The 22,478-nt window shown below is 43.4% G+C and overlaps 1 pseudogene; it reads right to left on the bottom strand.

The window, feature by feature from the left end:
- Positions 1-20,238: 20,238 nt before the first annotated feature.
- On the bottom strand, positions 20,239-21,128 carry LOC122434894 (annotated as a pseudogene).
- Between the last annotated feature and the right edge of the window lie 1,350 nt (positions 21,129-22,478).

Here is a 22,478-nt window from a genome sequence, read left to right as displayed (position 1 = left end):
AGCCCTTTGGATATTCATTTTCTTCGCTTAGTCATTTTAAAGACTCTCCTCTAGCTGTGGATGATTTGCTCTTTCTCTGTCCTTGCTAATATTTTTAAATCGTGCCTTTACAAGGAATAAAAAGAAACTCCTAACTTGCAGTGTAATTGTGCACAAGGAGTGTATTTTGGTCCCTGCCGCTGTGTCAGAGCCTTAGAGCAAGGATGCTGTTGCCATGGAGACAGAGATGTTGAGCTGGTTTCATCACCTTTGCCCTGCTATTTAAAATCATACTCACAGCAAAGCTCTGGCAGACATAGGGCTTTCTCTGGTAGGTCAACCACCTCCTCCCTTTTTCTCTTTTAAAAACAACAACTTGGCAGATTAATGCCATTTTCATTTATGACTGTTATAAAACGTAATGTAAATATCCTCCTGCACAGAATGAATGGGTAGCTCTTTGTGTTGTCTTGTTCCAGCATGAAGCTGAAATTCCTTGAGAGTTTGCCAAAACCAGTTCCTTTAATGGATTCTGCTTAGGGTTCTACCCTCTTTCTTAGCTTTCTGAGAGTACCAGAGCAGTGGGCAAAGACCAGAGAGACGCCAAGGACATGATAGGATGAAGTGAAAAGCAATAGAAAGGAAGTTAATCACAGGCTTTCAAAATGTTGTTTAAACAAACCCCCACTGTGCTTGGGAGTAGGCACTCTCATACACTGGTGGTGAATGATTGGGCCTGTGCCGCCTTTCTGGAGGCAATTTGGTAATACACATCAAAAGCCTTAAAAATGTCCTTTGCCCTATCAGTGACAATTCTAGCAAGTTATTCTAAGAGAATATGCATGAATATAAACAAAGATTTGTGTACAGGATTGTTCTTCACAGTTTTATTTTTTATTTATTAGATATGAGTGAGATCATGTTTTAATAATGGAAGGAAGTTAATTAAAAATCTTCAGGTCTGTTTTGCTTTTGTTTTTTGGTCATGCCACGTGGCTTGCAGGATCTTAGTTCCCTGTCCAGGTCTTGAAATCAGGCCTTCCCCAACAAAAGCTCCGAGGCCTAACCACTGGAGGGCCAGGAAATTCCCATCACAGTTTTATTTATGATGGCGGAAAACAAGAAATAATCAGTTTCAAGAACATGTCCATAAAAAGGGATTGGTTAAATTAATTCTAGTACATCACACAATGGAACACTATTATATTAAATAATAGTGCAGAAGCTTATTTACTAACTTGAAAAGATGTTCAAGTGATATTATTTATTGAACAAAAAGCAGGTTACAAATCACTAATACTAAGCATGTTCATATTCCATAAAAAAAGAGTTATAGAAATATACACATATACATTTGGGGAAATGAAGTTTATATGTCAAATTTTTGTTCTTTGAGTGCTGTAATTTCCTCTTTTTACTTCTCTAATTTATCAGTTTTACAGTGATCCTCCATTACTCATATAATTTTAAGTCTATTAATAAATAGTTGTACTTATGTGAGATATTTTTTTAATTAAAAAAGCCCTAGAAACTTTCTTTAAGAAAGGAAATTTTTACTCAATGTCTCGAGAATTCCAAGACTAACTCACTGCCTTCTGTTCTCAAATTGATTCTTTAAAAATTTGGGGGGGGGGCAATTTATTATTTTGGATCCCATGAAAGACAGCTAGTTAAATCCAGTTGAAAGCATTGAACCTACTGAATTTTTGAGTTACAGTCAACCATTGTCCAGAATAGCCCCCAAGAAAGCAGGTCTCACACTATCCATCACTGCGCAGAACTCCCGGCTCCTCAAATAATGACCTCCCTGAGTACCAGCTCTGTAGAGGGGAGGCACCAGCTGCCGAGAGAGCTGAGATGAGCTGCAGATGAGGGGATTTAATAGTCCCATCTCTGCCCTCTCCAAACCCTGCCTTGGGGGGTGCAGGGATGGGGGTGGGGAATAAACCTTGAGCAAATCATAAATAAACTTCCAGCTTCTGCCTAGGATGTGATTGCAACCCTCCATGCGTGTTCTCTCTCTCTCTCACATGTACACACACACCACAGATGAATTTGTCATTAGCAATGGCAACTTTTTCCAACTCGATGGGAGGAGGGTGGCAGTGAAAGAGTGAGTCTTCCCTTATGGCCTGTATTTATTTCCTTTCCTAATGGAGAAGACTTGAAAATTGAAAGTGAAAGTCAGTCGCTCAGTCATGTCCAACTCTTGGAGATTCCCACGGACTGTAGCCTGTCAGGCTCCTCTGTCCACAGAATTTTCCAGGTAAGAATGCTCGAGTCGGGTGCCATTTCCTACTCCAGGGGATCTTCCCTAGCCAGGGATCCAACCCCGGGTCTCCTGCATTGCAGGCAGATTCTTTGCTAACTGAGCCACTGGGGGAGACTTGGGGGGTCCAAAATAATGTGCAGAAGTGTTTAATGTGAACAGTTGAGACACAACCTCAGTGTTCATTACTCGGGTAACTCTCCCTCACTCCAATTTTCTCAGCACCACCACACCAAACCGATAAACTCTTGGGGGCACAACGAAGCCTACAATAGCCTGAACGAGATTTTCATGAGCCCACTGTAATGCATGGATGCCACATTAACTGTGGAAATCTTGAAACTGCCTAATGAGAGAAGTGGCCCTTTCCAATGCCCCTTTGCTACTCTGCTCCTGGACGGTCGTGGCCTTCACTCTCCGCCAGACCTGACGGGAACCTGAGAGCCCTGAGCTCCCTGGACCTGCCTCTGAACTTCACTCTCAGGGGGACTTCCCTGGCATTCCAGTGGTTAGGGCTCTGGGCTTCCCTACAGGGCGTGTGGGATCGATCCCTGGTCAGGAAACTAAGATTCCACATGGCGCATAGTGGGGCACAAAAGGAAAAAAAAAAACCTTCACCCTCAGGTTTCCATTGACTTCCTGCCTTCCTGCCTTCCACGGGTCCAGAGGCAGCCCTGTCGCTGGGCAGGTGAGGCAGATCGAAGGCAAAATGCCTCCTCAGGTTGCCACTGACTGAGCACTTCAAATGATAGCCTTTAATCACAAGAACATCATCTGCATGGGCTTTGGACTTTGAAAAATAATACTGACCAAGAGATACCAGACAGAAAGGTCTAGGAAAAAGAAAAACGTGCACTAAAACGCAGGGGAGAAAACATATGTCCATACTAAATATAAAGCAGGCCATTGCTTTTTATTTCCCCAATTTTGCTTTATATATGGTACTTTTCTAAAAAAAATAAATGTCAGAAAGGATCTGTATTTCAGGTTAGTTCAGCCAAATTTTACTTAACCTCTCTGTGCCTCACCATTCTCTTCCGTAAAATAGTAATAGAAATAGAAGCTGCCTCGTAGAGTTGTTCTGATGGTGAAATGAATTAGTCTGTGTAAACCCCCAAAAGTCCCTGGCACATGGTGAATGCTCAGTAACTACCATTGTCACTATCATTACTAAGTATCCCCTGCTACCAGGCCCTCTGCTGAGACTTGTATGTGTAATAGTTGAATTTTTTTTTGTCATTAAAAAAAACTGTTTATTTTGTATTGAGGTATAGCCAATTAACAATGTTATGATAGTTTCAAGTGAACAGCCAAGGAACTCAGCCATACATATACATGTATCCATTCTCCCCCAAACTCCCCTCCCATCCAGGCTGCCACATGACATTGAGCAGAGTTCCATGTGCTATACAGTAGGTCCTTATTGATTACCATTTTAAATATAGCAGTGTGTACATGTCCACCCCAAATTCCCTAACTATCCCTTCCTCCATCCTCCCCTTTCCCCAGTAACCATAAGTTCATTCTCTAACTTTGAGAATTTGTTTCTGTTTTGTAAATAAGTTCATTTGTATAATTTCTTTTTAGAATAGTTGACTGTTTTTTCTTGAACTGTATCATTCCAATGTATGAACACTATCCATTCTCCTATCATTGAACACTTGAGTTCTTTTTTTGGTGGGGGAGCTATTATTGATAATGCTGCTATAAACCATCTTGTGCTTGTCCTTTGCAGGACGTATGCACCCATTTATTTAGGGTACACAACTTGCAGTATAGTTACTAGATTCAGTTTCAGTAGATTCTGCCAAATAGTTTCCAGAGTATTACTAATACTTTCGGGCTTCCCAGGTGGTGCTAGTGGTAAAGAACCCGCCTACCAACGCAGGTGACATAACAGACACGGGTTTGATCCCTAGGTCGGGAAGATCCCCTGGAGGAGGGCATGACAACCCGCTCCAATATTCTTGCCTGGAGAATACCATGGACAAAGGAGCCTGGCAGGCTACAGTCCATAGGGTCACACAGAGTCGGACACGACTGAAGTGGCTTAGCAGGCACGCCAATACTTATTATTAAGCACATATTTTGTGTCAAGCATGGAACCATGGAGCTGCAGGGTAAACAGGACACAATCTCTACCCCACAGAGTTAGAAGTGTTACCCCCACTGAATAGCACTTGAAATGTCTTAGCTTTTACTCTCCCCCTTTATCTTCCAGTAGAACAGTATGGGTAAAAAAAAAAAAATAGAATTGTTGAGAAGCAGAGAATATCAGCAGTGTGCACCCAATCTCCCAGATCACAAAGTCAGTTAGCAGCAGAACTAGAATTAGGAGAGGAAGAACAACAACAAAAGTCCTCTATGCAACTTGGTCAGAAACCTTCAAATGGATGCCATCCTGGGCTTTGCCCAGTAGTGGGTAGTTCCTGCCCCTGCCTGCCTTTATTAGATCAATGTTCGGTACGTTAGCAGAGCGTATCTAGGACCCTGGGGGAGCTCCTGAAATCCTTTTCTGTGCTCTTGAAAATCCCAGAATTGAGCTAGCTGAACTAACCCATAGATTGGCTCCAGGAGAAGGCAAACAAGAGGAACATCAATCAATACCTACCTTTCCATCAGCGTAAGGAACTTGGCCATTTTAAGAAAAAAGAGAAATAAAATATTCTGATAATTACAGTTAAATGTTCTCCTCACTACAGATCAATACATTCTAAGTTCAGTGCAGGGATGAGTGGATCTGAACAGTCCTAGGTGGAGGGGATGGACCAGGGTTTCTCCGCCTCAGCACTATTGACATTTTGGACTGGATAACTCTCTGTTGTTGGAGGCTGTCCTGTATATTGTAGGGTGTTCAGCAGCAGCCCTGGCCTCCACTCATAGATGTCAGTTGTGACAGGCAAAAATGTCTCTAGACATTGCCAAATGTCCCTTTGGGAGCAAAAGTATCCCTGCCTGAACCACTGGGCTATACTTATGGTAAGAATGTGGGACAGTTGAATTTTTATAATTTTCATCATTTCAAATCCTGAAGTTGTAAAGATTGTAAAGCAAAAGGGCTGACATTTAATATCGCAGAACTTTGATATTCTCTAGACAAGTGTCAGGAACACTTAGTTTTTTACTTCTTTAAGGGAAGTACTCTAGAATACTAACACAGAATAATAAACAGAAAATTCCATCTCAATTTTTGAAAAGTCTGAATTATTCAGTTTTTCAATATGATTTTATTTCAAATTCAGCAGAGTGAGTCCTTCAGTTACCTCTTTGTTGAATGATGATTTGCAATGCATGTTATTTCCAAAGAGCTTTAAGGTCTTTGAAAACAATTTCTTCTCTTAAGTGCTTAGTTCTTGTTGATATTATTGATATATATGATACTCTCTATTGCTGAATAAAAGCTTTGGTAAACAGATAATAAATATTATTTGGACCTTGTCTAATTATGGTCAGCTGGGTCAGAGGATTATTTATTCCAAAGAAGGAATTTCTTTCCCATAATGGTGAAGTTTTCATAGTGTATATATCTCGTATTCATTCATTCAGTTAAAGTAAGTAGTTACTGAGCACTTACAGGCTCAGGGAGCATGCTGGTGGTGTTAGGTGGAAAGGGTACTGTTGAGCCACCAACGGTGGCAAGTTCTTAGTTCTGATCTGAGACCTTTGGAGGGACATGCTGTCTTTATAGAACCATCTATTAAATGAGATAGGTAGATTAACTGAAAATGGCTGCCCTGAGCACTTAATGATGAGGCTCCATCTTCCCTCAATGGCAGAGAGGGGTGTCATTGATTATTGGCATCTGCCATGGGAAACAGACAGCACCCACATGAATTTGCCATCCCTGAATTCCTAAGGCTTCAGATTCTATGACTTGCAACCTATCTCCCTTCCCACCTTGGTATTGTTTAGCATGGGAGAGCAAGGTTATTTAAGTTCTTTACTTCAGAAACAGGCTTCCTTTTCCCTTATCCTCCACATCTAATTCTCTTGGTCCTAGAGAAGAATTGTAAATTATTCCACAGTATAATTCCCCCAAAGGTTAGTTTGCAATATATTCTGACATCTTGTTCCATCTTTGAAAAGATCCAATTAGACAAAATTTGACCTCCGTTCATTCAAGGCCTTTTTGGGTAAATGATTTTCCAAGACAGTGAGAGATGACTGTTTTCTTAATTCTGAATAGATGAAAATAGACACCAATCAACAAACCTTTGGCTAAGGAGAAAAATCTTTTAAACTCACATTTTGCTTCAATTACATTGAGGACAAAGGAGCACATTGCACCCTCTGCATGAATAGATGCTTCATTATTCAAAACAAGCATCAAAGAGCAGTCCGTCCCCTATAGAAAATATGCAATCATTGTTTAATTCAATGGTAGGATGCAAATTTAAATTCCCAGAAGGGGAAGACTGTTAATGCCATTTAAATTGGTTGTAAATTACAGATAATACGCTTGAGACCCCCGAATACAGATTAGTGGAGTATTGCTTTAGGAATTCAATTCTAGTTTGAACTTATTGTGTATTTATCTATGAAAAATAAAGCCATGAAGGCTTGTTTACAGCTACATTTTATTGCCTATCTTTTTTATTTCTGAAGCAAATATTTCACTTTTAAATGCCACGGAGATGGTTCAGCATACTATAAGGAAATGCCATGATGTTAAAGACAGATTAGCACTCTCAGAGGCAGTTCCTCATTAAAAAACAAACAAACAAAACAAACCCAACACAGGGACACTACAACGGAATTTAATAAAGATATCACACTAGCTGACTCTTCTATCTTTTTACCTCGTTTCTATTGGTGTTCCTGCAGTTTAAAAATCCCAGAGTCACAAGACAATCATGAGTTTCAGAAATTAGGGGCTGTGATTATCTCTTGCTGCTAAAGTATATCAGCCACTTAGAGGTTGTTTCTCATTTTCACAGATTAACTAATCATGAGTGAGATACCTGATGGGTGAGTTTTGCTTGGAAGAATTAGTCCTTAAAAACAAGGGCTTTTCAGAAGGAGAAAGTGTTAGATAAAAAAGGACACTTTTCAGCCAAGGTTTCAGAGTTCCCAGCTTGAAGAGTAGAAATTTCCCCCCTGGTTCATAGAAGTAAAAAACAGTTCCTCCCTTGATGTGGTTTCATGTCTCAGGTAGGAAATAGGTTACTCAGGGTGATACAAATAAATCAGCTTTGAGCTTGTGTTCTCTCCTCTGGCAGCCTATGGGGTGTGTTTTTATTTTGTGTGTGTGTGAAACTGAAAGATATAAAAAAATTGCCATTGATATATACACACAGAATGGAGCCAAGCTACAAGCCCCACAGAACAATGGAGGAATGCCTAATTCATTATGCCAGAAAATGGATTGTTACCATCAATACCACATGGAGTTAATCATTTCCAAAGAACTATAATGCCAAGTTATCCATAACACTGCACCTAAATGGAATAATGTTTTATTTTTTCTTTGATCTGTCAAAGGTGCTTCAAGCTTTGCCAGGACCTTAGTGACGCTATCAACATTTCATTGTATAGTTCCTATGAATTACGCGGACCTTGTGATATCGCTGAGGTTAACTGGATTTTTTAAATCCCTGGTGTTATCTTTTTTTACTTGTCATTTGTTTATGCTTTGTAAAATAACACAGAACCGCCCCATGTTTCTTTTTTTGGCTATTGGCAATTAGCTTAAACAGAAGTTTTTTTTTTTTCTTTTCTTCTCTCTACCTAGGGATAAGGATAAAAACAGCTAGCTGAAACCAAAAGCTTCAAAAAAAGGTGGTTGAAATTGAGGTAATCTCTGCCTGTGTTAGGAGACTCTGACAAAATGTGTGTGTGTGTGTGTGTGTGTGTGTGTGTGTATTAGTAGTGGGAGTGGGATCTCTCTGCCTTTTCCTTGATAGGATCTGGGCTGGAATAGTCCTGATGCACACAAAATAAATGAGGAGACTCCGGATTTTGTTCTTAAATCTTCGGTGCTCTGAGCATTTATACATCTTATCAGATGAAGCTGGAGACTGGCCTCCAGCCCAAACTGTGTCCACCTGCACCAGCAAGGAGTGATCAGCACAGCAATGGCCATTTATCTTTTGTCTCTGTCCTGGGGGGCGCGGGGTTTGGAACACGCACACTCTGTCTGAGAGAAGCCATGGACCAGTGTTCCAATATGATGGGTGAGCAATGCCAGCCTGCTCTACGTCCCCATAACCTTACCTCCAGTCCCCCAAGCTAACAAGAACATGGAGGCAGGGCAGAACAAGTGCCAGACTCGGGGCCAGGCCACCCGGGTTCTTGTCTGGCCTCTGTCATCCTCTTTATCAGATCTCTGGGTCTCAGTTGAGAGTTATGAGTTTCCTCGAAAACAAGGAGGGCCATTCATTTTAACTAACATTTGGTGAGCACTTAACATATACTCTGCCTTGGATCCTGGACAAAAATAAAAGTAAGGCAAGATTCCTTTCCTCAAGGGGTTTAAGGTGAAGAACCAGGGCAGATACAGACAAACTTGTAGACAGATAATAGCAATTGAATGCGGTAAGTTCTTAACCCTAATATAAACAGAATACTGTCAAAGCCTAGAGGGAAAACCACCAGGTCGATTTAAGATCGCTTCAGCATAGCCATTAAAAGCATATACTTTCAAGCCAGACTGCCTGGGTTCAAGACCTGGATTTGCCTTTATAGGCTGTGTGACCTTGAGCCAGTTCTTTAACCTCTCTGTGTCTCATTTTTCTCACCTTTCAAATGAAGGTGATAATCATACCTACATCTTCATATTATTCAAGCAGTTATGACAGTGCCTGGCATGTAATGGGCCCTACATATATTCATATATTATGGTAATGTTCTGGAATTGTTACAAATCCATGGGGCTGCAAAGGAGCTAGTAAATGAAAAGGAATCCTTAATTTTAAAAAATGAAATGCATTTCATAGAGAATGAAGATGAATAAGCATATTCTATGCTTATTAGGAATCAGTTGGTTCACTAACATCCCTGCTCCCCTGAATGCCCATAAGTCAGGCCCAGGCTGCCAAATAGCGTTTGGCATGGTTAGGGGTGTTCTGCATTAAGACTAGGGAAGGACGGTTCTTTGATCTGCAGTGGGCTCCTGGGAACACACACAGAGAAGCTAAGCATCCCCTTGCCCACCAGGCTCAGGCTGACTGTGGGAGAGAACAGTCAGCCTCACTGACTCCAGCGCCTGAGAGGGCAAACAGGAGGGTGGGTGGGTCTTTGTGCTTGGAAGTTGCAATGAAGGCAAAACTTGGCCCTGGCAGGAATGAGAGCCAGGCAGGGGGCTGGATGTCAGCGGACTCAGGCCAAGTGCAGGCAGCTGTGGGCTTCTGGGGACGGTCCTTTCGGCAAGTGGGAGTCCAAGAGAGAAAGGACAGAGACGCTGGAGACTGGGCTGGGGTTTTGATAAGGAATTTGGGGGGAAGGAGACCATGTTAGTCAAGTAGTGAGAAGGACAGGAAGATAAGTCACAGGCAGCAGACACCTGAGACATGCATGGAGCAGAGATGGTCAGACTCATGGGAATAGGGATGCACTATTCACTTTCTTACATTGGAGAAGGAAATGGCAACCCACTCCAGTGTTCCTGCCTGGAGAATCCCAGGGACGGCGGAGCCTGGTGGGCTGCTGTCTATGGGGTCGCACAGAGTCGGACATGACTGAAGTGACTTAGCAGCAGCAGTAGCAGCAGGAAATATTTAATAACCAGCTGCCTTCAGGGAAGAAGGGCAGAGAGGACTCCTTTCTAGAAACCTGCTGATTTTCCCAGTATAAATACTACCTGACTATAAATACGAGTCAGCTATGTCTGACTTCAAGCTACCAGTGTGATGTCACTAGATACGGAGTTGGGAAGAGTTGCAGGGTGGCATCCTATTGTACATGCTTCCCTCCCACCCCCCGAAACATGCAACAGAGATACAGGTAACCTCAAGTGCCAAGAGAAGAGTAAAATGGCGTAAATGGGTTAAGGAATTATGAATTTTGAGTATTTCTTGCCTTTGTTTGAATATAATTTATTTAATTATATATTTCTACAATTTCACTTTTAAAAAAATGACCATCATTTACAATGGCTTCCAAAATTCCTGAAACTTTAACAGTTGGCTTTTGAAAGCTGCTTCAAGCTGGCTCTAAAGCATATCAATTTTCTTCATGATAATCTAGGAGCCCCCTTATCATCGGGCTGTCTAGATCACAGGGTTCTTGTGAGGATCAGAAAAGTATGTGAAAGCCTTTCAGGAACTGTAAGCAGCATATAAATATTATATACAAATAAAAATTATTCTCAGGAGAAGAGTATAACCTAGTAGTTGAGAAGGCAGTCTCTGGAGCCAGGCTGCCTAAGTTGAATCCGGCCCCTACTCTTTTTTAGCTGTGTGACCTTGGGCAGATCCTTGCCCTCTCTGAGCCTCAGTTTTCTCATCTGTAGAATTTCTGAGAGGCTTAACTGAGTTAATATTGTAAGGCACCTGGAACCATGTCTAGCGCATGGTGTTGTTAGTCAGTCACTCAATCGTGTCCAACTCTTTGCAACTCCATGGACTGTAGCCTGCTAGGCTCCTCTGTCCATGGAATTGTCTAGGCAAGAATACTGGAGTGGGTTGCCATTTCCTACTCCAGGGGATCTTCCCAAGCTGGGGATCTCCTACATTATAGGCAAATTCTTTACCATGTGAGCCAACGAGCACATGGTAAGCACCATTTAAACACTGACTAAAACTGTTTTCAACTTGAATAACAGTAAGCCAGCAATTCTTCCAGAACCAGAAAGTCTTTTAATTGGGGAACGCAAGAGCCTGGCCTCCACTCTGCTGCTTGGTTTTAAAGGGACAGCTCTCCTCTATGATAATAGAATTGCTACTTTGCTAACAGCCAATGCTTTTTAGATAATGAACCCTGAGGCCTATTGTGGAGATAAAGATGCTGTTAGAATCAGATTCCATGGCCACTCACCGCAGTCGTGGGGGCGGGGGGGTTGGCAGGGGAAGCAGGGAGCAGGGAGAGCTATCTTATTACATGCCTGGCTGGCTCAATTACTTCAGTCCTGACCTAGGCAGAGCCCCACAGTTCCAGGGACCATTAGCTGCCCCGCAGAGCCTGTGTCTCGTTTTCTATCTCAGGACAGGAAATGGAAGCAAAGCCTGCTCCCCACAGGCCCCAGGGCTGCCCAGGGTGAGAAGGTAGACAGGTTGAGAGAGCTGGAGGACAGCCTAAGGCAGGAGACAGGAGCCGTGGCTCCCACTCCTTCAGGGAGTCTGGGATGTGAGGCAGAAGGTTCTCAGGCAAAGTCAGGGACAGAATGGGTGGTGGGGGTGGAGAGGAAGGTGGTCGGGAAGGTGGTCAGGGTCTCCTCGTCAGGGACAACACAGTCAAATGCCATGAAATGAGAGGAGAAAGGCAGAAGCAAAGAAAAGTTAGTCTACAGGGAGAAAAAGTCAAGGCAGGCCTCTGGGGCCAGGTTTTTCCAGTGAAGGCACTGGCAACCATTGCAAGAGTCCTGACTCCCATGGAGTGGGTCAGAACCAGCATTCCCTCTTCCTTAGCAAACTACAAAAAGACATATACTAGACATAACTAGTGTGGCATAGACTGCCCGGGTGCGCATGGATCCCACTTCCTCTTCCTTGGATGCTCAGACTATGTTTCACAGTGGCCCTTACAGTTAGGGTGGAGCCTGGTTATTAGTTTCTGGCCATCGAGTGCAGGCAAAAGTCAGATAAGCCATGAAATCCCCTGAAGAGTCTGTGTGTGTGTCTCCCTGTTCTGTTCTCCTCCTCTCACTCCTATCTACCACAATCCTGTGTTGAAGATGGTGGCATCGTAATATGGAAAAAGCCTGGATCCCTGGAGTAGGAAGGAGGCCACGAAGTAGAGCTGCCTGATCTGCACTGGGCTAGGACATGAGCATGAGAGAAACGTTAATTTTGTTAAGCAACTGAGATCTAGGGCTTTAGCGCCTAAGCATTGCCCTGACTAATAAAAATAACAAAATGAATTGGAATGGAATGGAAAGGAAGGAGTATAATGGACTAAATTAGAATGGAGTGGATTATAATAGAATAGTAACTATCAGAGTGCACTGAAGTTAATAAAAAGTAAATTTGTTGAAACATTTCAGTTCATATATGTACTACTTTTCAATATAAGTTTTATTTTTTGCTGAAGGAAGAAGTTAAAAGTTTTGAAAATCACTGCCTTAGAGCTAGAAGGAGGTTTGTGGGGTTTGATAGAAGAATAAGCTTTAGGTAAGATGGGGGTTGCATATTTACTACCACCCTTTTAAGGAAGGTGCTATAGACTGGCTCAGCACCCCTTCTTCTGCCTAGTTATGGTAGAAGATTGTTATTTGTGCCTGCCCATCTCCTTTCTCTTCCACTGGGATAGCATCTCAGTCTTAGTCCAGAGAGTTTGTCTGGGGCTGGCTCTACTGAGATCAAGGTGGGGGATACATGTATGAAGCCTGGAAAATCAAAGTGTTTCATTCCTGGAGGCACAGTGCTGATTCAGGAATGAACACAGGACCCAAGTTGGTCCACTCAGAGCTGAAACTGGGACTTTGCCTGGAGTGATAAAAGTAAGTACTTTGTTTCCCCTGGTTTTGGAGTGGGGATATAAATCTGAAATTGCTGACGACCATCCTGCCATCACAGGGGAGAACTTGCCAGAGAATAGAACCATCACTGAAGAAGGCAGAGCTAGAGATCAAACAAGACCGAGTTCCAATGACATCATTTGAATCCCTAGATCTAGCCATGCCTGAAGTCATCCTTGTAGTTTATAGTTGAGTCAAGAAATTTAGTTCTTGGCTTCTATCAGATTGGGTTGAGTTTTTGACAGTTGTAACTGAGCGTCCTGAAGCTGTGGTCTTCCACATTTTTAAGATGTCTCTTCCTGGGTAAAATGGGCCTCAGAAAAGAATTAAAGTGGAAGACAGCTGGTCCTCAGGCTCCTCCAGGCTTTGCCAAGGAACAGTGGTTTCAATCACAGAAGAATCAAGCTTCCACATGTGGAAAAACTATAAGGTAAAATCAAGGAGAAACTCTTTTTTTATTCTTGTTTTCTGTTTTGAGAGGATGAAGAACAGATGAATGCCATTACAACTACTAATATATTTCTCTTCATTTATTCAACAAACATTTATTGAACACCTTCCATGTGCTGAAACCTATGTTAGGCCCTGGAGACAACATTGAGTAATAACAGAGCAAATTCTTTTTAAGAGCTCACTATGTGTCAAACACTGTTCTAGGATCTTTATGCTTATTAGTCTTATTTGCCTTTTACATCTACTAAGGCAGATAACTATCACTATCTCCCATTGTATTGATGAGAAAACTGATGCACAGTGAGATTAAGTTAGGAAGAAGCAGAAATTGTGTTGAACCTTGGGATGCTGACTTCAGGTCTGAGTCTTAAAACCACTGAACCACATTGTTATAGTCCTTACTCATTCTAAGCTCATAGTGGTTTCTACAAAGGACCATCCCCAAAGTCTCCTAGGCTCTCTAGTCTGAATTAGAATTTACTTTAACGAAGTCTGACTTTGACTTGAACTGCAGCATCACTTGTTGAATTCCAGGCGCTGCTCAACTTACCTTTGTGAAATTTGTCTATTAACTCTTAATATATGTGACCCTGGGTGGGGAAGGGAGGATAAAAGGTCACTTAGAAACACAGTTTAGTCTAATGGTTAAGAGCACAGTTTGGGGACTCATCCTAGACACTGGATTCAAATCTCTACTCAGCCATTTTCTAGCTGTGTGATCTTGCAGTAGTTACTGACCCTCTCTGAGCTTCTGTCTCTTCATCTTGGGGATGGGGTTAATGATTCCAGTTCGTCTGGTGGTTGCACAACTGGAATAAAGTAATGAAGTGCCTGGGGCAGTCAGCACCCAGTAAATGCTGGTTGTTATAGCTCTTCCTCTTTGGCCCCCAGCTCCCTATTTGTTACAGGAGGAGTTGGGCAAGATGCTCTCTGAGGTCTCTGCTGGCATATGTTTATGTGACTAGAATTTTCCAAATGTGGATTTGGGAATGGCAGCTTCCCATTGTCATAGTTTTTCTTCTTGAAGAATCCTTTTCTGTTGTGTCTTGGTAAAATTGGGCTTTTTGTGCTAGTTTGCAACCACAGGAGCTTTAAGCCTTTCACATGACATCATAAGTTTGTGCCCATGAAAGTGATGAAACACCATATACCAAAGCAGTGAGGAAGAGACTTCCAGGGACCAGTGGCTCTAATCCAAATCTGGACAGTCTCCAGGGGAGGAGGGGTGGCTTCTTGACTCTTCTAATAAATCTGAAGACATCCCACGCCCAAGCTAGAGGAGGTAACATTGGAGGCGGAGTATGGAGTAAGCAAGAACAGGGGAGGGGAAAGGAAAGATAGCAGGATGGGGAGTGATGAGGGGAGGGGAAAGAGATAGAAAGACTAGAAGTCATCTAGGAGAATACCGAGAAAGAGGAGCTGGGCAGGCAGACTGAGGAAGTCAGCTCAGACCTCACCATGAAATGTTCAATCTGTTCTGGTAGAACTTGATTTCTAAAATGGTCTATTGGAAACCATGCAACAAATTGAAACATAGGAGACTGTATCGGGCTGAAGAAGAATAAATGACCATAGAATGCTCCTTAAGAGCACAAGTATCATAATACCGTTGACCTTATTTTCCACTCTGCAGGTCTTTTACAAACTCTGATTTCCTTTATTGCTGCTGCTAAGTCGCCTCAGTCGTGTCCGACTCTGTGTGACCCCATAGACGGCAGCCCACCAGCTCCCCCGTCCCTGGGATTCCCCAGGCAAGAATACTGGAGTGGGTTGACATTTCCTCCTCCAATGCATGACAGTGAACAGTGAAAGTGAAGTTGCTCAGTCGTGTCCGACTGGTAGCAACCCCATGGACTGCAGGCTACCAGGAGAAACTCTTTTTTTACTCTTCTTTTCTGTTTTGAGAGGATGAAGAACAGATGAATATCATTACAACTACTAATATATATAAATCCTTGGGATTTTACAGGCAAGAGTACTGGAGTGGGGTGCCATTGCCTTCTCCGGATTTCCTTTATTATTGAAACACAAAACCAAACGCAATGCAAACAAAAATAGGTAAAAATGACTAAATGTCTATATTCCTCAGAGTGACCCTCTCCAGTGGGATGAATTTTCCTTCCTTTCATTTATCCATTGCTTTATCTACCAGTCACTCATGGGGCATCTACTCTGTGCCATGTCCCAAGTTAGATGATAGGGATTCAGAGATAACTATGACACAGTTCCTACCCTATAAAAAGTAAAAATGTGGTACCTGTTTTGACACTCCTCCCATCTACAGGTGGGTGGCCATATCCACTCTCCTTGAATCTTATCTGGTTCTAATGATTCACTTATAACCAATGAAATGAAGTAGAAGTAACACATAAGGTTAAGTTATAAAAGGTGATACAGTTTCTGCCTTGCTTTCTGGAGTACTCACACTGCTATAAAAGAAGTCCTACCATTGTGACCCCACCATGGTGTGAGGAAGCCCAAACAGGTACACAGAGAGGCCATGTGTATATGTTCTGATAAACAGATACACCAGCCAACAGCCAGGACCAACTGCCAGATGTGGGTGAAGATCCTCCAGGTGCTTCTAGCCCCCAGCCAATCAGTCACCTCTAACCACTGAGTCTTCCTAACTTAGGCCCCAAACAACATGAAGCAGAGGCAAGGCATCCCCACTGTGCCCTGTTTGAATTACTGACTCACAGAACCCATCCGTGGGCATAATAAGAGTGTTGCTTTATGTCGCTAAGTTTTGGGATAATTTGATATACAGCAGTGGTAGTAACCAGAATACTTTGTAGTGATTGTTGAAGTCCCAAATAAACATGAAAACACAGTTATTCAATTAAACCACCATGGTCATCATCACCAGAGGTGTTCATCACTTGCCCATTTGTGATATTCACTGGCACTTATGCACAGATTTTAAAGAGAGTTACTGTCCTCAGGAAGTTGACAACCTGAGATGGGAAGACCCACTCAAGGAACTGAATACTTGAGAACTGGAATGTGTCAAAGGGACTAAAACTCTGGCCCTTCAAGGTTTATCAACACTGACTTTACTTTTCAGTTTTAGATCTATAATCCAGTTGATCCATTTGGCACTGGTAATTGTATTTGGTGTATCAGTGGCCAAGACACAGTATGGTTCACATATGTCTACCCCATTAATCCAACACCATTCTTTACAAAGATCATCCTTTTCCCATTGTTCTGTCATGAATCATTTTTCATAAATCAAGTGCTCACATCCCTGTTCTGGATACTTGATTCTGATTCATTGATTTCTTTGATTTTCTCAGTGCCAAAACCCACAATGTTTTATGTATTAGAGCATTGTAATAAAGCATAATTTCTAACAGTAAAAAAGGTTTATCAATGCAACAACCTAAAAATGACAACAAAAGCCCTTCTCATACCATGATTCAGGAATATGCCAACTACTTAAACTCAATTCCATATTCCATCAGTCAATCTTTTCATAGACCCCAGATACCCACCCTTGATAACCATGCATCAAAGAAAATACAGTTCCACCATAGACTCATAAAATGCTAAATCTAAAGGAGATTTGCAGTCACAGTCTTGTCTAATGAGGAAATTGTTGAGATCCAGAAAATCAGGTGCCATATCCAGGGAAACACAGCTAGTTAGTGGCCAAGTGCCAGGGGCCAGGGCCCCTACCTTGTTTCTATACAGTCTCTTCTTCATGGATGTCAGGGAAGGCACTGTACTCAGGGTGGCATTGTCTAGAAGTTTCAAACATGGATCATGGGGCCCGACAGAACTGATAAGGATCCCAGTTCCACTCCTTAGTGATGGTGTGAATTTGGCCAAGTTACTTCACTGAGCCTCTGATTTCTCCTCTGCAAAATGGAGGATGCTTAAGAAATTTACCAACCAGGGTTCATTATGGGAATTCGTTGAGTCGATGCACAGAAAGCACACGGCCTCTTACCTGGTTCAGTTTGTGGGAAGCACTCATAAAAGCCAGATCTCTCAAGAAGGCAACATTCTGGCCTGTACCTTAAAGAAGCGGACTCTCAGCTGAGTGAAGAGGTTTAGTTAATCATTTTCTAGTTTGAGGATGGGTGAAGGTTGTCCAGGCCAGCGCTGCCATTGACCTCTGGGAGGAGTAAGCGGCTGCTGGTCTCACTTGAGTACCTGTGAGGTTGCTGCATACTCACCTCTCCTCCCTAGATACGGACACATAAGTGCTTGGCTGTCTCTTCGGAGACATTCCCCTCCACCTGTGAATGATGTTTCAGCTTCTGCAGGTATAATGCACCTCCATCTGATTCCTTCCCCTCTTGAGTCTCCTTGTCACCCCTCAGAATTGAGGGCTCCCTGTGGGTGTCTATGGGGGCTGCCATGCCATCACTTTCCTGCCTCCTCATGCCTGTGGAGCCTCACAATGCAGCCCTGGGGCAATAAAAGTCCACCTGCTCAGCTTTGGCAACTGGCACCTCGGAGCACGCTGGTGACCTCAGATCCTGGGGCAACCTCCAGAGCTCAGCTATAAAGCAAGGGAGAGAAGTGGTAGGGGCCCAAAACAGAAGAAGCTGAGAGGACAACCCAAGTGAACAGTCCCATCCAGGTGTGCAGAATGGATGTTACACCAGGAATGGTACCAATTACTGGAGAGAAAGGGTTAAATCTCCTTTTGGCTCTCTGAGGTCTGGGCAGGTGTTCGCAAGCATTTCTTACGAATGTACAGTGTGCTAGGTATTGTCTGAAGCCCACCAGTAGGGTACAAAGATGAACAAAAATGGCAACACCCCTGCTTTCCGCACAGACCCAGAAACAGTGATAGCATAGGGTACTCAATACTGAATTTGCCACGTGGGCAACAACAGCAAGGGACATAGAAGACATGGCTGTTGGTGCTGTTGAAAATAGAGGAGGGGGTGAGCAAGTCTTCATAGGAGAGGTGACATTCTAAGTGGGTGCTCAACAGTGATTAGGGATTGGCTAAAAGGATAAGTGAGATTCAGACCTAATGAACGGCGAGAGGATAGTGGTCTAAAAGATTGTGGAGTGTTCGGGGGAATATAAACCACTTGCTGGAAGGGATAAAGGTGGGAAAGGATGGTGTAGAGCCAGACTGGAGAGCCCTTAGCTGCACATACAGTCAGAAGTCTGTCCTTTATTTCACAGGCAAAGGGGAGCTACTGATGACTGTTGAGCAGGGGAGTGACATACAGTTTTGTATTTAGAAGGATAACACTGCTCCCAGGGTGGAGGGTGAAGCAGAGAGGCCTGAAATAATTGCAGGGAGAGCATTCAGCAGGCTCTAGCTTCGTCTAGGCCAGGTGGGAAGGGAGCTTCCATGTGGCCAGACCCCCAAGGGAAGGGGCTGGTAGAGCTGCATGTAGCAACAGCCTGAGCAGACTTAATGCACATCCCTTCTGGATCCCCCAGACTCTGACTAGCAGTAAGTTCTCCACATACATTTGTTAAAAGTGAGGTTGCTCAGTTGTGGCCGACTCTTTGCGACCCCTTGGACTGTAGCCTACCAGGCTCCTCAGTCCATGGAAATTTCCAGGCAAGAGTACTGGAATGGGTTGCCATTTCCTTCTCCAGGGGATCTTCCCAACCCAGGGATTGAACCCAGGTCTCCCACATTGCAGGCAGACGCTTTACCATCTGAGCCACCAGGGAAGCCCACATTTGTTAAAGGAATGCACAAATGCAGAATGTCCTGTCCCCCAAGGTTCCCCATGGTATGCATCAGCGACCTCACGAGATCCCAGATTGTGCTTGGATCTTGACCTCCTGACGCAGAACACAGAGGGTTCAGTCTGCCACAGAGCAAAACGAGACTGGTGTTGTTCTGCTTCTGTCACTCTAGGTAGCAAAAAGCACATAATTTAGGAGGAGCAAAGAAAACAGGCTATCGAGATTACTCAGCATTCACAGATTTTGTACAGAGGTCAGCAATACGGGAGCAGAACTCGGTCAGATGATTTTAACCATCACACCAAAATACTACAGTTACAGGTGTTTGCTGGCCTCCATGCTTGTCTCTTACAATTCCAGAGTCCATTCAGAGCTGTTAGCTCACCTTTGTGTCTTTTACGTCCTGATGGGTGCCCCCAGAAGCGGATCTAGGGACAAAAATTCAAATGCAAGTTGGTTATTTGGAAGGCAGTCCCAGGAAACACTGGTGGGCAAGTGGAGTAGTTAGAAGAGAAGGGAAGGAGCCATCGCTGCGTGTGATAATAAGCAAGGCCTGTCATGGGCTCCTGGAGATCAATCCCACGGGCGTCTGGAGGAGAATATCGATCATGTTGCAGAGTTATCCTGCTGGTGGGATGAGGAAGCTGGGGTATTTCTCCACCAACAGTTTGTCATCATTTGAGGCCCGCTCTCAGGGGCACTGACTCTGCAGCACTTCCGTCTTGCCCTGGGCACCAGCTCAGTGTGATGTCCTGGGCAGTTACAGATGTTTGCAACAAGCAGCCTCGGGAGTGCAGAGGGAGGGGGAGATATGTGGGGATGTCAATAAGTTCTGTTATGGGTGCCTATAATCACAGGGAGGGCAGCCAGGTCCACCCTCAGGAGAGTCTTCAGTCCTGAGTTGAGGGAGGAAAGGCAACATGATAAACACTGAGGTTCAATGGAAATGCACTGCTCTTTTCATTTGGGGTATTGAGGTGCACATGTCGGGAGGCTGGGTTTTAAAAAACTTTTTCTTTGTGTCTCATTCAAAGTGCAAATCACGTTATCACTTGAACTTTGGCATTTCTTCTAGCTTGTAGCTGGGTGGATGGTGGGGTAATACTATTACATGGCATGGCTGGGGTGTAGGCTTTAGTATCCCCGCCATTTCCTTCCTCCAAAGCCACTTTTTTGGAGGCTGCTTGGTCAGTAAATTTATTGCTGTCTTAATCCAAAAAATCTTCATAGAAAAGTGTGGTTTGCTTTATCAGCTCTCAGCAGCCCATTCCTGAGTGCTAAGGAAGCCTGGCTTCCGAGCTACTCAATCTCTGTTCTGGGCAAGCGACATTTTGGGGTGGTTCCTCTTCTTTTTAACCTCTTTCTTAAGCTTCTTATCATAGACTGGATTCTCTCATATAGCAGCATGAGCTTTCTCATACCTCTCCTCCATCATGTCTGGAGTTACGTTGTTCTTTATGTATTAAGAAAATTGTTTCTTATAAGCATCTTCATCTCCTTCAGTTAGGTAATGCATGGCATCTACAATGGTTTGAGCCAGGATGTGATTCTGGAGTACTCCTGAATTGAATTCCTTGCTTTCTGAATCATAACCAGAGAACCATTAGGTACTATGACTGATAAACAAACCTCCATCCACAGCACCCTTCAAGATCCCCCAAATTTTATTTCTAGTGTTAGATCTGGCAAGATCCTGCATCCAAATATGAGGTGAAGGTACCAGATTGACCATCAATGCTTTCCATGTTGTATTCATTGCTGGACATCTCCACATGGCCTTCATAGATCTTGTCCATGCCAAACTGATCGAGAAGCCTTTGGACCATCGGTGGACCAGTACAATGTGCTGCAGCATAATTTGTCAGGTCAGCCTTCTCGCCATACTTTGGGAGTTCATGGGCATTAGCTGCACAGACTGTCATATCTCCTTATACATGGGCATAAGCAATCTGACAATGATTGTTGGTGACATGAACTCACCTTGTATTAGGATGTATTATACTTATTTTTTTCCTGGATTACCAAGCGTTTCCTGGCATAGTAGTCAGTTTTACTCTCTCGTCTTCTTCTAAGTTTCATTTGGTACCTTTTGAAGTAGGTCTTATTCTTTACAACCTTGACAAACCCCATCCTGCAGAACAGAGACCCATGTCTGCAGCTCACCATAGATCTGCAGCCTCCAATGCCACTTTGAACAAACACACAGATACCATGGAGCAGCCAGATGATTGCTAGCTAGTGTAGCCAGATATGTCTCCTAGCACCGCAGTCCCTGTAGAACAGAGTGCCATGCCAGAGCTGCCACTCCTCAGAGACCTTGGGCCAGGGCTGGGCAAACCAGTGAGACAGAGTCACCTGCGGCATGTGTATAAAAGGCGGTTCTTGGGCTGCACTCCTGAGATGCTGATTCAGGAGGTCTGAAGTAGGACCTAGGAATCTACATTTTCGACCAGACTCCCAGGTGATTCAAAATAAGGTCCAGAATGTTCAAAGAACAGACTCCTTATCTACAAACTGCACAACAAGAGGAGGTATCAGTAGACCTTAGTGAAAAACACAGGGTGGAGGAGGGGGGAATCCTGAAAGTTTAACTCTCCATTACCTCGGATGAATATTCCTACCTCCTACATGCATGCTTGCTCTTGGGGAAAGGGGACACTGTGTGGTGGCTCCACACTCCTCCACATGCCTTCAAGGTGAATATGACATATCCATGTTTGCTCTATTAAAAGACACTAAGCTCTATTAAAAGACACAGATGTACAGAACAGACTTTTGGACTCTGTGGGAGAAGGCGAGGGTGGGATGTTTCGAGAGAACAGCATTTATATTATCTATAGTGAAACAGATCACCAGCCCAGGTGGGATGCATGAGACAAGTGCTCGGGCCTGGTACACTGGGAAGACCCAGAGGAATCGGGTGGAGAGGGAGGTGGGAGGGGGGATCGGGATGGGGAATAAGTGTAAATCTATGGCTGATTCATATCAATGTATGACAAAACCCACTGAAATGTTGTGAAGTAATTAGCCTCCAACTAATAAAAAAATTAAAAAATAAAAAAAATTAAAATAGTTAAATGTATGGAAAAAAAAAAAGACACTAAGCAAATGGGAAAGGTCTACATCAATCCTGGTTTAGAATTCAGGCCATTCCCAGCCTCTGAAGAGAAGACTAGACAACTTCATATGAATAATAAACTCTCTGGAGACCCTTAGTTCCACCCAGTAATTTTCAGTGCTTGGGACAGGCATGATCCATTGTCTCAGATTTCCAGCCCTTTGCAGAATCCTATAGCCACCCCCCTCCCAGATTTTTAATTGCCCTGGCATTAACATGGTTCTGTTGGACATAACAAACTTCTTAGGAAATATAAGTTGAGCTAGAAAAGAGCTGCTTCTCAGTATATGTGTGTGTGTGTGTGTGTATTTATATTTATAACAAAACAGGATCTCCTTATTCCTATGCCATAAATTAGGCTGTTGGGAAGG

The sequence above is a fragment of the Cervus canadensis genome, chromosome X, assembly GCF_019320065.1.
Source record: "Cervus canadensis isolate Bull #8, Minnesota chromosome X, ASM1932006v1, whole genome shotgun sequence".
In the NCBI taxonomy this organism is placed as follows: Eukaryota; Metazoa; Chordata; class Mammalia; order Artiodactyla; family Cervidae; genus Cervus; species Cervus canadensis.
The sequence above is the reverse complement of the archived record's forward strand: the minus strand, read 5'-3'. Positions and strand labels throughout refer to the sequence as shown.